At 44.5% G+C, this 13,177-nt stretch overlaps 1 protein-coding gene across 1 annotated transcript in view; it reads right to left on the bottom strand.

Moving 5' to 3' along the window:
- The window catches only part of ADD2 (adducin 2), a 70,683-nt gene extending 65,536 nt beyond the window's left edge, over positions 1-5,147 (bottom strand). Inside the window, exon 1 of the mRNA XM_069942755.1 lies at positions 5,068-5,147. The gene's annotated coding sequence lies outside the window, so the exon portion shown is untranslated. The remainder of the gene's footprint in view (positions 1-5,067) is intronic.
- Positions 5,148-13,177: the final 8,030 nt, after the last annotated feature.

Genomic DNA, 13,177 nt, shown 5'->3' with positions numbered 1-13,177 from the left:
CCTATAACTACTCCCCTGTCTCCATAGTATGGGGCCCGGCTACAACTGCTCCCTCACTATACCCTATAACTATTCCCCTGTCTCCATAGTATGGGGCCCGGCTACAACTGCTCCCTCACTATACCCTATAACTATTCCCCTGTCTCCATAGTATGGGGCCCGGCTACAACTGCTCCCTCACTATACCCTATAACTATTCCCCTGTCTCCATAGTATGGGGCCCGGCTACAACTGCTCCCTCACTATACCCTATAACTATTCCCCTGTTTCCATAGTATGGGGCCTGGCTACAACTGCTCCCTCACTATACCTTATAACTACTCCCCTGTCTCCATAGTATGGGGGCCGGCTACAACTGCTCCCTCACTATACCCTATAACTACTCCCCTGTCTCCATAGTATGGGGCCCGGCTACAACTGCTCCCTCACTATACCCTATAACTACTCCCCTGTCTCCATAGTATGGGGGCCGGCTACAACTGCTCCCTCACTATACCCTATAACTACTCCCCTGTCTCCATAGTATGGGGGCCGGCTACAACTGCTCCCTCACTATACCCTATAACTACTCCCCTGTCTCCATAGTATGAGGCCCGGCTACAACTGCTCCCTCACTATACCCTATAACTACTCCCCTGTCTCCATAGTATGAGGCCCGGCTACAACTGCTCCCTCATTATACCCTATAACTACTCCCCTGTCTCCATAGTATGGGGCCCGGCTACAACTGCTCCCTCACTATACCCTATAACTACTCCCCTGTCTCCATAGTATGAGGCCCGGCTACAACTGCTCCCTCACTATACCCTATAACTACTCCCCTGTCTCCATAGTATGGGGCCCGGCTACAACTGCTCCCTCACTATACCCTATAACTACTCCCCTGTCTCCATAGTATGGGGCCCGGCTACAACTGCTCCCTCACTATACCCTATAACTACTCCCCTGTCTCCATAGTATGGGGCCCGGCTACAACTGCTCCCTCACTATACCCTATAACTACTCCCCTGTCTCCATAGTATGGGGGCCGGCTACAACTGCTCCCTCACTATACCCTATAACTACTCCCTTGTCTCCATAGTATGGGGCCCAGCTACAACTATACCCTATAACTATTCCCCTGTCTCCATAGTATGGGGCCCGGCTACAACTGCTTCCTCACTATACCCTATAACTATTCCCCTTTCTCCATAGTATGGGGCCGGCTACAACTGCTTCCTCTTTATACCCTATAACGAACCCTCTCTCTCAGTAAGATGCGGATGTATTGAGACACCCTACTAAAGTGATGCAATTGTGGTTAGAGTAGAAGCAATGCTAAGATTTGTGAATCTAATGGTTTCTATCACAAACCAAGATGTCAATAGCTGCAAAATGACAATAAAACAAATTCATGTTAACACTTGTACTTTTTTAGCTTGTGATTGCTTGTGTATATATCCTTATCTATTACTTAATGCCAGGCCACTCAGCTGTTACAGTGTAGAAGAAGCTGCATTAATCCTATATATGAACACAGGATGCAAACAGCTAATGCATATAAAAATCCTATAGTGAGATCATTAGCATCTCATCTAGGCCTAGAAATGACTGCTGATGGGAGTGCGCCCTGAGGTTTGCCGCTAGCATCACATCTTACAGTGAAGAACGCCCTCTTGTAGAGGAACAACCAGCTCTCTCCTTTTTAAGTGTTAATTTTTCCATTAAAAATCAATGCAATCCTTCCCCACAGCAGAGACTTCAGATTGTCATGAGGAGCTGGCAGATTGCTATTCACACAGCTGCGTGGGAAGATCACATAGGCGTGAATCTAAAATAACTGGAGTGAGTCAGATTGGAAGGTGATTTATATGTAACCCACTCCTATAGGCAGTGACACACATTGGCCACTTGGCAATCAGCATGGGAGAATGGGAGAGCAAGGAGGATGATGTATGGCAGATGAGACTGAGGAGGCGTTCCCTGTTCCTACTAGAATTAAAAAAAAAAAAAAAAAAATTAGCAAAAAATATTTTTTATGCATGGATTCATGCGATGAGGAAAGTTTCACAAGTATTACAATTTCATGTCTCAAATGATGTTGCATCTCTGACCCCTTAATCCATTAGCTTGGGCAGCTGCATGACTTCATTGACATTACACTGGGTTAATGTATACAGTTTTTCTACTTTGTGCATTTCATTAGATCAATACAGTATTCGTATGTCATACGTGTAGCAACGTGGCTGACTAGATTAACCTTGGCTATCCTCCATAGAACAGGTCAGTCCGTCAGCTTCCATTCACACCTCGTTCTGTATAGGTGTGGACAATGGCCTTCAGACTGGACTGTATTGCGGCTACAAGATTCTTGGCTACCAGAACGTGAATGAGTAATCTGACATTGATAATAGTAATAAAAGTGCCACATGAAGCCGAGATTGCGTTATTACCTTTAATTTACACCTGTGTAAATGAAACATTGACATACATAGAGAATGGGGGTGGACCCATAGCAAAGATAATTATTGGGTCCTTAGGAAGTACTGCTTGACACCACCACACTTCTAACCACTTCATTTAGGCATATATTTCACTTTGCTATCAGCACCAGCAAAGACCATGCTCTTGTTCAGACTCTCGCCACCCATTAGGATGTGTTCCCACCTTTAGCTTTTTTTTAACAGTTTTTGATGCCAAAGCCAAGAACAGATCCTAACAAATTTAAATTAAATCCACTCGTTTTGGATTAAAAAATGTTTTATCTAAAAACCTTAACACCTTTGAAATTGGTTCTCTCTCCCCCTCGATTCTATAGAAGCCACATGGGCTCTCACTATACTTTCCATTATCTCATCATTCATTCTAAACACTTCTAATAAAAAACGACTGTTTTAGAGGTTCCATTATTAGGCAGATAACTAGAAATTCCAAAAGACCAATGACAAGATGGTAGGTCTGTATAACCTCCGAATGTATTATGAAGTAGTGAAAGGGTTAAAGAGAGACAGCTTTGAAATCCATTACTGCGCTGCAACAGATGACCTCATGCAATACTGCAGATGAGCAAACTCCTAATGTCCAGAAATATGACCCGAGCATTGCTATTCGCTAATGCAGCAAATATCACATCCAATTCCCCTTCTCTACTGGCAGAATAGGATTATTTGACATAGCGCACCATTTTTATTTACCTTAAAAGGGGTATTTTACCTATTTTAAAGGGGTATTGCAGTCAATAGGTGACCAATACCTCTTTTACTTCTATACCTCCTATTGAGTTGTATTGAGTTGAGTGGTTGTGTTGGTTGGGAGGGAGAGAGAACTAACCATCAATAAAAAATGTATCATCACCTATTGATTATTAACAGTGGAGGACTAACCATCAATCTAACACATATCACTTATTCAAATGTTAGTGATGGGGGAGGATGGAGGACTAACTATCAATCTACAATACATTATTTTGTTCTATGTTAATGATGGGAAGGAATGGAGGACTAACTCAATCTAAACTAGGGATGGGAACCTTCTGCCCTCCAACTGTTGCAAAACGACAACTCCCATCATGGCTGGACAGCCGAAGGCTCCCCATCCCTGATCTAAACAGTATAAATCATTTCATGTTAACGATGGGGAGGAATGGACATCTACCAATCTAAAATATACAACTTATTCAATGTTAATGGTGGGGAAGAGTGGGACCACTTATCTTACATATTGTATATGAGCGGCTGGAGAACCCATTCAAATCTAAATGAAAACTTTTATCTTTAAGTCCGTGGTCCTATAGTAACTAATAGTTTTAGTTCTGTCAGTTTCTGAGCGACACTATGGCAGTCATTATAGCTCTTGTATGGAGCCATTCCCAAGTTCTCACAAGGACATGCCGGACCATCCCCATCGCGTGGCATGACAAGGCAGATTTGCCCTTCAGGGGTCTGGGAAAGCAGAGTGTGTATAAACGTACTAAGAAATGGCCGAAAAGAATATTAAACAACTTTATAAAACAGAATGACTGGAGGACTTGTTTTTCGAAGTTTACAGGTTGATGTTCTCTGAACCCACATTAATGGATGCAATGTCCAGAGGCCTAGGCTGTAAGCTTATTACAATACACAGTCCCGCCTAGTATATAGTCAACCATTGGAAACATTGTTGTATTCAGACTGATACGGTCACACCCTCGTAATCCCTTTCTCCAGGCTTGTACGTTAAGGGTTAACAAGAACCTTTCCACTCATTTACACATTTTTCATGGCTTTATTAAATTAAACCTTCATGTTAGGCACTTCCTTTTGGGAGCAGCAGGTACGTCCATGGCTGGTGACAGCACATATGTATAAGCTGAGCTCTAGCCCCAGTGCCTCTCCCATCCTCCCACTCTCTGGCTGCATTCATCACCGCTTCTGCATTGCAACAAATGGAACCTGCCGGACAGCTTCATAACAAAGCAGACGGGCATGTTTTCCCATCATCTGTTTTGTCATTATTTGCCCTAACATTAATATCCACGATTTTATTATTGTGTGGGTGAATCCCTCCGCAGCCTGCATGCTCCCTGGTGGCCGCTGCCAGTACTGCAGCCATGAAAACCAATCTCAGCAGGGTGCTTTATATCGCAGCTCCATTATACATCCACTATTTTTTTTTATATACTCGTACGTACAGGTCTAGAAAGGAAAACGCATACACCCGCCTGTCGCCCAACAAGGAGAAAACGTTCAATAAATTACTTTAAAATGGATCTGGATTATTCTGCCATAGCATTATTTATTTTACATGCAAGAGAATAAACTGGCTTCCTATGGAATTGGCCCTATATAGTATAAGAGAGCTCACGACGAGGGGGATATTACATCATATAACAGGGAGTGACGACAATCTCTGTACAATGCTGCAGAATAGGTTGGCGCTATATACAGAACAGGTAATCAATAGTAAGTCATGCATCTATCTACTAATGTATACAGTGGCTTCAAGGAGGGAAGCACAGATGTGACGCTGCCCCATTGCAGCATGTCGGCGGCATCAGACAGGGTTCTCTATGACAACCTGGTAATAAATAAGGAGAGGATGGAGACATACCTTTAATCTCTGCAATGGGAATGTTATCTCCTGCAGGTTGGGAAGCCCATGTTATCTCCTCCTGATTTCTGGCTATGGAGCACAAGCCCTGCCCCTGGCTCTGTACAGCTGGCAAACAAAAGGCAGTGACAGTGATGTGTGTGTGCCCTCCCCCTACCACACCCACCGCCCAGCAGCATCCCTGGGATGCTCTCTACAACCTCATCACAATAGCCCAGGGAATATCCCCAGCTGCACACGGCGCATATGGACCAGGGAGGCTTCTCAGCCTGCGAGGGGTTAACACAATCACCCCCATCAGGAGATGCATCCGCATGCTGGCCATCAGGGGGTTAAATGCATATTGAAGGTGGAAACAAATTGTATTCTAATTTCCATAGAGGAAACGGTGAAAACAAACAAGGAAGAAGCTTCGCTACAGCTAAGACTCCGGCTCTGCCAATGTGGAGGTGCAGCCAGAAATTCAGAATCCTCAGGATGGTGGACATGTCGTTGTTAGGAGATACTAAAGAATATAAATCGCATAGTATCAGGTTATAAGGCGAGATCATACGTAGTGTCATGTCCAATGCATCCGAAAGGGTTTGCCGAAATCCGTACAATCTGCAGCTACAGCCCCATCCGCATGCACTGAATTCAGATACAGTAATGTCTACTACAGATCTGCTGCAGGTCCCCAAAATAGTAATAGGATCAGAGGGACATCCCAAGCCCCAGTCCTAGAGCAGTACGAGGTAGCCACATTACATAGCACGCTTGCCATTTATACTCTCTTATTTAACCCCTTAAGGACCGGGCCAATTTCAATTTTGGCGCTTTAATTTTTTCCTCCTTGTGCTTAAAAGGCCATAGCAATTGCATTTTTTCACTTAGAGACCCACATGAGCCCTTATTTTTAATGCCACTAATTGTACTTTGCAATGACAGGATGAATTTTTGCATAAAGTACACTGCGAAAGCAGAAAAAAAAATTTAATGTGTGGTGAAATTGAAAAAAACAAAAAACACTTTTTTAATTTGGGGAGGTTTTGTGTTCACACCGTTCGCCCTGGGGTAAAACATTGTTATGCATGTTACGTAAGTTGTTACGATTACAACGATATGTAACTTGTCTAATTTTTATATTATTTGATGGCTTATAAAAAATGAAATCCTCTTACAAAATAAATGTTCCTTAAAATCGCTCCATTTCCAGGCTTATAGGGCTTTTATCCTTGGGTCTATGGGGCTGTGTCAGGTGTCATTTTTTGCTCCATGATGTTTACTTTGATGTTTACCTTGATTGCGCATATGCAACTTTTTGATTGCTTTTTAGTGCAATTTTTCTGGATTTGATGCGACCAAAAATGCACAAATTTGCACTTTGGAATTTTTTTTGCGCTTACACCATTTACTGTGCGATATCAGGAATGAAATAAATTAAATAGTTCAGGCGATTACGCACGCGGAAATACCAAACATGTTTATTTATTTATAAAATGGGGTGATTCAAACTTTTATTTGGGGGGAGGGGATTTTTTATTAATAAAAAAAAAATTTTTTTTTTTTTTTTTTTTTTTACACACATACTAGACGTCCCCCTGGGGTTAGGGTTATTTCTCCTGGGAGACTTCTAGTATCACTGCTCTGATCTCTCAGAGATTTATGGAGTATAGATATGGCTGCTGCAGCCGAGAGCAATAGAATGCAGAGCCGGGATCAACACCATTAAGGCGCAGACCCCAGCCGGGTAAAGATGCAGTAATCCCCCCAGTAGACACCAGGGAAGAGAAAAATATGCATTTTAAATGCAGCTGTCAACTTTGACATCTGCATTTAAAAGGCTAATTAGCGGACACGGCAATCGGACCATGCCCACTAATAGCCACAGTCCCAGGCTGCAGAAAGCACCCAGGATCGCCGCGGTTCAGAGTGAGGTCACCACACAGCCCCCCTCTGAACGCCCTTAATGACGCAAGGGCGTACATTTACGCCCTTGGTTGTTAAGGGGTTAAAGGGGTACTCCGGCGAATTTGTATTTTTTTTTAAATCAACTAGTTTCAGAAAGTTATAGAGAATTGTAGTTTACTTCTATTTAAAATTTCCCGGTCTATCAGTACTTATCAGCTGCTGTATGTCCTGCAGGAAGTGATGTTTTCTTTCCAGCCTGACAGTGGTCTCTGCTGCCACCTCTGTCCATGTCAGGAACTGTCCAGAGCAGCAGCAAATTCCTATAGAAAACCTCTCCTGCTCTGGACATTTCCTGTCAAGGACAGAGGTGGCAGCAGAGAGCACTGTGCCATAATGAAAATACACAACTTCCTGCAGGACATACAGCAGCTGATAAGTATGGGAACCCTTTAGATTTGTAAACAGAAGTAAATTACAAGTCTTTATAACTTTCTGAAACCAGTTGATTTGAAAGAAAATTTTGGCTGGAGTACCCCTTTAATATAAGGTGGGGGCACATCAAAATACAGTGTAGGAATGTATGATTATTTCTGAATGATCATCATCCAGTTGCAGTATTGACCCTACCAGTCATTCTTAACATAATACAGGCATCTTAAGAATAAACATTTTGCTTGCCCTCTCCATGATGGCAGCCCATTGTGTGCTTTAAGGTTTCCAATTTGTGGGAAAGCGGAGGCGAGCTGCTAAACAACTGTTGTTTACTATGCCATTGTTATCCTGTCTCCCAACAGCAAGCTCTTTCCTATTTTTAGGGGCGCTTTCACACATGCCACTTTGATGCTGTTTTTGAAGCACATCTCAGGAATGGATATGGGTAAAGGGAGGGAAATCTATTTTTTTAAAAAAAATTTTATTCACAACTAATTTCAGCCTGAAAAACGTCATTAACCCCTTAACGACATCGGCCGATGTTTACCGCTGTGTGTAAACACACGGCGATCCGGTAACGATGGCTGCTGTAATACACAGCAGACCATCGTAGCTTGTTGGCATGGGGGATGGATTACACCCCCCGTGCTGATGATCGCTGTAATTGGCTGATTTATTCAAATCAGCCAACTACAGCGATTTTCCGGTTCCCGGGTCATCGGTGACCCGGGGCCCCGGAAATCAAGGGTGATTGGTGCTGTCTGAGACAGCACCAATCACCATTAGTGTATACAGTAAAGGGGGCCATGGTGCCACCCTCCCGATCGCCACTATTGGCCGGCTAAGCCTGGCCAGCCAATAGCGGCGATCTAAGTAATAATAAATATTATTACTTTTCTCTGCACACCTCAGTCAGTTAGCTGAGGTGTGCAGAGAAGGTGTGTGTGTGTGTGGTGTGTGCACCATACTCACCGGATCCCGGCACTGGAGAGAAGATCTGCGGTCCCGCGGCGTCCACGTCGTTCTCCGTCGTCTCCCCTCATCTCCCGTCGGTTTTCTTCGTAGATCTTCGTCCAGGTACTTGTACTGCCCCCTAGCGGCTGATTAGTGTATATAATACACTAATCAGTGGCGTTGGGGTAAAGAGGTAGCTTTTTTTTTTTTTCTCCCGCCCTTCCGCCGCTGAGTGCTGATCAGCATCGCACGCAAGTGCGCCGATGATCGGCAACTCCTCTTTTTTGGCGTAGGTTTTTTTTCCCCCCCTTTTATTTTCTATATCCTACCGCCACTGTCTGCTGATAAGTAGCGCACATAAGTGCGGCATTTATCAGCAACTCCTTTTTTGGCGTAGGTTTATTTTCCCCCCCTTACTGTGAAAAACACGTATAAAACACTACATTACACTACACTACCCTACATTATATTACTTGAAATAAAGTTTTACACTACACCACATTACATTTACATACCCCCCATACACCAATCCCCAAATAATGTCCCAGAGAGTGTTTTCGGTGGAGAAGGCATACACGCTTATTGCCTCCAACACCGAAACGGTCAAGAAGGATGAATGTGGGGATCCTTCTTTCCTCCATTCATCCTCATCATCATTATCATCATCATCCAGTGATGATGACTTTCCACCTAGGCGTCCTCAATGAGGACGCCTCGGGCTGCCTGCCAGACATGTCATCCCATCCCGCCCCCTGCCCCCCAGACAGGTGACCCCATCCCGCCCCCTGCTCCCCAGACACGTCATCCCATCCCACCCCCCACCCCCAGAAACGTCATCCCATCCCGCCCCCTGCCCCCCTGACAGGTGACCCCATCTGGACCCCAGACCCCCAAAATTATCAGCCCTGGATTCCTGGCTTTATGGCAACGGCGGGAATCCAAATTAACCCCACAGGTCTCAGAGAAATAGACTTTTTCAAGCTCTATTTCTCTGATGACCTTGTCAATTTGATGGTGGCGCAAACAAACATGTACGCTCACCAATTTATAGCCCAGAACCCCTCCTCTTCTTTTGCTAGGCCCATGGCGTGGACCCCTACTGATGCAGCCGAAATGACAACATTTTGGGAGCTCCTGCTGCACATGGGCCTAGTAAAAAAAAACTCCACAATTCGGCATTACTGGAGTGGGGATATTATGTATAATACCCCGCTTTACAGTATGGCCATGGGACGGTTTCGATTCGAAGCCCTCCTAAAATTCTTGCATTATAACGACAATGCAAGGTGCCCCCCGCGAGATGATCCCTCGTATGACCGACTGTACAAAGTACGGCCGGTCATAGAGCACTTCTCAGCCAAATTTACTGAGATGCATATCCCAGAGAAATACATCTCAAAAGATGAGTCCCTCCTGAGCTTCAAAGGAAGACTCCATTTCCGCCAGTACCTTCCCAATAAAAGATCACAGAATGGCGTGAAATTCTACAAACTCTGTGAGAGTACCTCAGGGTACACTTACAGATTTAGGCTGGGTTCACACTATGTATATTTGAGGCTGTATTTGTGAGGCTGTATAGCAACCAAAACCAGGAGTGGATTGAAAACACAGAAAGGCTCTGTTCACATAATGTTGTAATTGAGTGGATGGCCATCATTTAATGGCAAATATTTGCTGTTATTTTAAAACAACGGCTGTGGTATTGAAATAATGGCCGTTATTTACTGTTATATGGCGGCCATCCACTCAATTTCAACATTGTGTGAACAGATCCTTTCTGTGTTTTCAATCCACTCCTGGTTTTGGTTGCTATGAGGACCTGACATGAGGACCAAATACTGCCTGAAATATACATAGTGTGAACCCAGCCTCAGAGTATATGAGGGTAGGGACACCCAAATCCAGCCCCCAGAATGTCCCTCCATCCTCGGAGTTAGTGGGAAGATCGTTTGGGAACTGATCTTCCCACTGCTGGATAAAGGTTATCACCTGTACGTTGATAACTTTTATACAAGCATCCCCCTGTTTCGGTCCCTCGCTGCCCGAGCTACTGTAGCTTGCAGCACGATCCGAAAAAATCAAAGAGGCCTCCCAAGTCACCCTGTTAGACAACTGATACAAAGGGGGGAGAGCAGGGCCTATGCCTGTGAAAATACGTTGTTGGTCAAATACAAGGACAAACGCGATGTCCTTATTTTGACCACAATTCACAGGAATAGCACCACCCCTGTCACTGTACGTGGTACCACAAACGTGGTGAACTAACCTGATTGTGTTTTAGAGTACAATCAGTATATGGGAGGAGTTGATCTCTCAGATCAAGTCCTCAAACCATATAACGCCACAAGAAAAACCAGACGGTGGTATAAAAAGGTGGCCGTATATCTGGTACAGACAGCGATGTACAACGCTTTTGTGCTGTACCGATATGCAGGCCACCCGGGGAAACTCATTGAATTCCAGGAAGCAGTAATAAAAGCCCTGATATTCGGCAGCTACGGAGCAAGCCCCAGCGCTTCTGGATATGAAGGACCCCGTATCGTACAGGGACAACATTTTCCAGGTGACGTCACACACACTGGTAAAAAGGGAAGATCCCAAAAGAAGTGCAGAGTGCAGGGGGATCAGGAAGGACACCATTTACCAGTGTGACACCTGTCCTGATCCCCCCGGCCTCTGCATATAGGATTGCTTCAAGGTGTACCACACGTCATCGGAGTTCTAAATTTTCTAAATTCTTTCCCTTATTCCTATTTCAGGGGTCACGTTGATCCAGGGATTATTCTGATTGCCATTATGGAGTCGGGAAGGAATTTTTCCCCTTTCATGAGGCTACTGTCGTCTGCCTCACGATGGTTTTTTGCCTTCCTCTGGGTCAACACAGGTTGAATTTGATGGACACCTGTCATTTCCAACCTTATAAACTAATAATTGGCCTAATACTCGCAAATAAATTAAACCATTAAGAGACTTGCCATGGTGCAATTACAAAGCCTCTGTGCGGCCAGGACAGTAGAAAGCCCCCATAAGGAATCTAACAAGGGGGGCACTGGGGATATGGCCCCCTGGTGACGGCCACATATGTGCCGTGAAAATGAAAAAAAAAATGGTATTTTTCATCTTCACAGCAGGGTGAAGACAGGGTCCATATGCTCACTGCACCCCTTGTTAGATTTCTTATGGGGTGTAGTTTCCAGAATGGGGTCACTTGTGGGGGGTTCCTACAGTCCTGGCAGCACAGGAGCTTTGTTAATGTGACATGGCCTCCATCCTCCATTCCAGCCTCTAAATGGCGCTCTGTCCCTTTGGTGGCTTGCCCTGTGACATATATCCACATGTCGGGTATTTTCGTACTCAGGGGAAATTACCCTACACGTTTTGCATTTATTTTCTCTTTTAACCCCTTGTGGAAATGAAAAAAATTAAGGCTAGACCAACATTTAGTGTAAAAAAAAAATAAAGTTTTTACACTAAATCATTGATCTAATCTTTATTTTTTCTTTTTCACAAGGGGTTAAAAGATAAAAAAAAACACTAAATGTGTAGCGCAACTTCCCCCAAGTATGAAAATACTCCACATGTGGACATAAAACACCAAGCGGGTGCAGGGTAAGCCTCCGCAGGGAGGGAGCGCTATTTGGCTAGAATGGATGGTGAATGCCATGTCGCATTTACAAAGGCCCTGTGTTGCCAAGACAGTGGAGGCCCCCCAAAATTTACCCCATTCTGGAAACTGCACCTCTTAAGGAATCTAACAAGGGGTGCAGTGAGGATATGGACCCCTTGATGACGGGCACATTTGTGCTGTAATAAATGAAAAAACTAAATTTTTCACTTTCACGTCACATTGTTCCCCATATGTGCCCGTCACCAGTGGGGTCCATATGCTCACTGCACCCCTTGTTAGATTCCTTGAGGGGTGTAGGTTCCAGAATGGGGTCACTTGTGGGGGTTTACCACTGTACTGGTAGCATAGGGGCTTTGTAAATGCAACATGGCCCTTGAAATCCATTCCAGCCAAATCCAGCATCCAAAAGCCAAATGGCGCTCCTTCCCTTTAGAAGCTCGTCTTGCGGCCGCATGGCGCTTTATGTGCACGTGGGGTATTTTCGTACTCGGGACAAACTGCTCTACACGTTTTGTGTTTTTTTTCTCTTTTAAACCCTTGTGAAAATGAAAAATTCACAGCTAGGCCAATGTTTAAGTGTAAAAAAAATTATTTTTACACAACATCATTGATCTAGTCTTGACATTTCTCATTTGCACAAGGAGTTAAAAGAGAAGAAACAGAAAAAAACATGTAGAGAAATTTCCCCAGAGTACGGAAATACCCCACATGTGGACTTAAGGCGCTATGCGGGTGCAGGGTAAGCCTCCAATGGGAAGGAGCGCCATTTAGCTTTTTGGGGCTGGATTTGGGTAGAATGGATTTCGAGGGCCATGTTACGTTTAAAAACTCTGTGGCCAAAGCAGTGAAACCCCCCACAAGTGACCCCATTATGGAAACTACACCCCTCAGGGAATGTAACAGGGGGTGTAGTGAGCATATGGACCCCACTGGTGACATTTAGCCTTGAATTTTTCATTTTCACAAGGGGTTAAAAGAGAAAAAAAAAAACACACAAAATGTGTAGAGCAACTTCCCCCGAGTCGTAAATACCCCACATGTGGACATAAAGCGCCATGTGGGCGCAGGGCAAGCCTCCGAAGGGAAGGAGCGCCAATTGGCTTTTGGAAGCTGGATTTCACTGGAATGGATTTCATGGGCCATGTCACATTTACAGAGCCCTCGTGCTGCCAAAACACTGTAAACCCCCAAGTGACCCCATTCTGG

Source organism: Dendropsophus ebraccatus, chromosome 1, assembly GCF_027789765.1.
Source record: "Dendropsophus ebraccatus isolate aDenEbr1 chromosome 1, aDenEbr1.pat, whole genome shotgun sequence".
Classification (NCBI taxonomy): Eukaryota; Metazoa; Chordata; class Amphibia; order Anura; family Hylidae; genus Dendropsophus; species Dendropsophus ebraccatus.
This window is presented reverse-complemented; position numbering and strand designations above follow the sequence as displayed.